Source organism: Triturus cristatus, chromosome 3_2 (assembly GCF_964204655.1).
Source record: "Triturus cristatus chromosome 3_2, aTriCri1.1, whole genome shotgun sequence".
NCBI lineage: Eukaryota > Metazoa > Chordata > Amphibia > Caudata > Salamandridae > Triturus > Triturus cristatus.
This window is the reverse complement of record NC_140584.1, coordinates 343,828,884-343,832,527: the sequence shown is the minus strand read 5'-3', so window position 1 is coordinate 343,832,527 and position 3,644 is coordinate 343,828,884. Positions and strand designations below refer to the sequence as shown.

General features: G+C 43.6%; 2 non-coding genes across 2 annotated transcripts; both read right to left on the bottom strand.

Annotated features, from left to right (window-relative positions):
* Window positions 1-1,415: 1,415 nt before the first annotated feature.
* On the bottom strand, window positions 1,416-1,487 carry LOC146857341 (small nucleolar RNA SNORD2). Its single transcript, XR_014980418.1, has one exon. It is a non-coding gene; the product is annotated as a small nucleolar RNA SNORD2 (small nucleolar RNA).
* A 233-nt stretch (window positions 1,488-1,720) lies between these two features.
* Window positions 1,721-1,791, bottom strand: LOC146857340 (small nucleolar RNA SNORD2). Its single transcript, XR_014980419.1, has one exon. It is a non-coding gene; the product is annotated as a small nucleolar RNA SNORD2 (small nucleolar RNA).
* Between the last annotated feature and the right edge of the window lie 1,853 nt (window positions 1,792-3,644).

The following is a 3,644-nucleotide window of genomic DNA, read 5'->3' as shown; positions in this document are numbered from 1 at the left end:
CCAGGGCTCTTGTCAGGAGGCCACTGCAGCTTGCACACCACATTGCCCCTCCCAGTGCTGCCACTGATAGTAACAAAAAAATTGCTAACCATCTCACTCCTACAAGTGTGACAATTCAGACTATTTCAGGTCCCCAAAGCTATAAGAATGGCTTGGGATGCACGTAATAGTAATTTTTAATACGGATTGAAAATTAATGAACTGTTGTTGGGGTCATCACTAATTTAGCAGACTGTCAAGCACGGGTGTTGACTTTAAAGTGCCAGTGGAGAGCACCAGAAACTACCGGCTCAAATTAAGCACTGTTTTGTACACATATTACTTTGAAACTACAAAACCCCAGAACGTCTCATTATTGGCAGGATAGGAGAGTATGAAATGGATGCTAAAAAAGGACTTACCAGCCATGAACAAGACCGAAAGGTTGAAACGCGAGCTGACGTAAAGAGAACAGTTACTTTCAAGAATAAAGAAAATACATTGCTACTCAGACCTTTGCTGCACAGCTAATCTCTTTGGAATCTATATATAAATATTACTTAGTGGCAGTTGCCACTAGGTATTTATAACTAGGTCAGCTATTTCAGAGGAAATGCATTTTTTATGTTGCTTAAAACTTTGGCAACGTTTGATGAATCTCCACAAAACTTTCCAACAAGCATTTGCAATGCAATAGGTCTCGCATTTACGCGAGTTTAAGGCATTGGCATTGTAAAGGACAATTTCTATTTCTGTTTTTTAAAACATAAATAAAAGGCATTGTCATTTACAATGCCAATAGCTTAAACTCGTATAAATGCAAGACTTATCGCATTGCAAATGCTTGTTTACGCTAGGTGTAAAAACTACGGATGGAATTCAATTTAAGAAACAATGCTTATGGCTGCTGCAGATCTGGGATCAACAGTTATTCTGCACTTGTACCATTAAGCAACTACTTTACATTAGGCTCAGTTCACCTGCAGAAACTAACAACCCATAATTTAATTCCGATCAATTTCACACTTTGCCATGAATTATTAACTTTGGAGGCTTGCCAATAAAGCCACAGGCCATTGCTATCAGCGTTTAGGTCAATATAGGGCACAGTAACTGTTGTAGTTAGAGAAGACTATATTCATCAGAAGTATTAAATACTGACAGCACAAAATTTACGAACCACTGAGGCATGCACCAGAGAAGTCCATAGTTCCATGGGAAAAATACGACAGAGTACAGCTCATTTCTTCGCTGAAGTATTGTGTGCAGACTGACCGAGTGCTCAGTAGATACAGAATAGGAAAGCCACTGCAGTTGTTCACACTAAAATATTCACTCAGCATCCATTGCTCATGTGAAATGCCCTAGAAATACCTACTTCACCGCCACTCAATTACAACATGCACAGCATGATGGGCTACCTGGACCCGGGCGCAAAGTGATCAGCGTTACGTTTTGTCACCATTTGGTTGGCTGTCCCGAAAGATGTTTAAGCCATCATTTCACTTTGCCCTGCTTCCATACGCGTTGTACCACCCTTCACTGCCCCGGATCACAGGCCACGTTTTGCGTTAAGGCAGGCAACCCTCTCACCCCCACAATCAAGAGCTAGGTATTACCTGCATTTCAGCTTTCACTGATCTTGTGTTCCACTTCGCCCGAAACTCTACTCTGGTAGGAGACAATAAGCCGCCATTAAATCTGTGTTTTTACAGAGACACGAGCAACACAAGTCAGTTTATAGTGATCAGCGTAAGGTTTTATCATCATTTGGTTGCAGCCCCGAAAGATGTTAAAGCCATCTTTTCACTTAACCCCCCTGGCGGAACGCAGCATTTATCGAGTCACCACATAATAGAAGGAGAACCATGTTTACATGCACCAATTAAAGGCTGCATTCAAAAGCAACATTTATTTTAGCTTTTAGAAGTTCCGCTAGCGAGCTCTGATTAAATAAAACAGACCGTTTTAAAGTTTCGAGATACTACGGCTAAGTCAAATAAACTTTAGTTCAGACTGACAAAAGAGGCGTACTTACCAGAGACTGCGCATGTCAATAGGTTGCTCCATGATCCATACAAGTTATTCTGCAACACTTCCTTCAAGAAACAACAAGCCCGCGAGTGGTGCGCGCGCGCGCGCCACAGCGAGACATGTGTTTTCAATTATCGCGCCCGTGTCTGGGCATGATAATTGAAAACACATGTCAGTAATGCGCGTAATAGACACCAAAAGGCCATGGGCGGAGCAATGCGCCCGCCTTTGGCCAATTGCGTGCTGTCTTTCATAAAAAGACGCACGCAAAGCCAATAGCGTGGGCCAAAAGGAAAAGCACATGCACGAGCGTGTGCGATTCCTAGGTCCATTTCCAAACCCCCTACAAAAAGTCTCTCGCTGCACGAGCAGTGTTGCGCACTACACCGCTAGGCGCGAGACCTAAAAAGGTGCTACTTTTTAGCTAGTTTGTGCATGGAAAGTTTCGGGGTGATGCATCAAGCGGGGGCCGAGATATAAGGGAAAAAGGGGGGGTCCCAAAAAGCAAAATCCCCATGTGTTTTCCATAGACTTCTTTCAGAAGGACTACAGCAAGAACTGCTGAACGGAATTACACCAAAGTTGGAAGAAGTTAGATCTTGGTCCGCAGATTGTGCTTTTTGTGATTATGTGTAAATCTGTTAAGTAGTTTTTGGGAAATTAAGTTTAAAACATATTTGTATATCTGGACGGTTGGGTCCGCGAGAGTCTCGAGATACCTAGCGAGAGCGCCAATTTAAACCACCCCCCCCAAAGGAAGGAACTCAGGAGCCTATTTCCAAGCCCCTATCACCACAGGAACGTCACTTTTAGTGATGCTCCTGTGGAGATATGGGCTTTACCTAATTTACAAGGCAGTGTTAAGCCACTTAAAGTGGCTTAATGCTGCCTTGTAAATAGCGTGAAAGGGGTTGGCAATGGGTAATGTGGTGGACGTTCCACCGCAAGAGCCATTGATTTGACACTGCCCCATATTTACAAGGGTGATGTAAAAATGGGGCAGCGCCAAAATTAAGAACAGGGAAAACATGGTCTTTCCCTGGCGAAACAAGGAGAAATGCTTTATTACTCCTTGGTTTTGCTGTTTCTATGTGTGCTGCACAAGACAGCAAAATGCCATTGATTGTTTATATATAGTAAGGTGTCCCTTCCTGCACAGAAACAGTCATTAAAAAGAAAATACTAGCTACAACTTCTATGTGTGCTGCACAAAGCAGCACACATAGAAGATACAAAACACCATTTCAGATTGTTTATGTGCAGGGAGGGACACCTTCCTGCACATAAACAATCCTTCCCCTCAACGTAGGCCCTATGGTGCAAGGGTGCCTGCGTTGGCGCTAGGCTGCTAAAGTTAGCGCTAGAGCAGGCAGAAACGCAGGGCTGCACCATATTCTTGTAAATATGGTGCAGACCTGTGTTTCAGCAGTAGCGGAGCATGGCGTTAAGCCATAAAGGCTAACGCAGCGCTCCGCCACTTCTTTTGTAAATATGCCCCTCGGTCTTGCAAAGGTTCTGACAGAAGAAATACGATTTCACCTAGTCCATCTGCAAACGTTAGGCTTCCCCTCAAGAGTTAGGTGCACCTGGGTATTGTCCATGGACATGTAAAACCTAGTCTCATAACTACT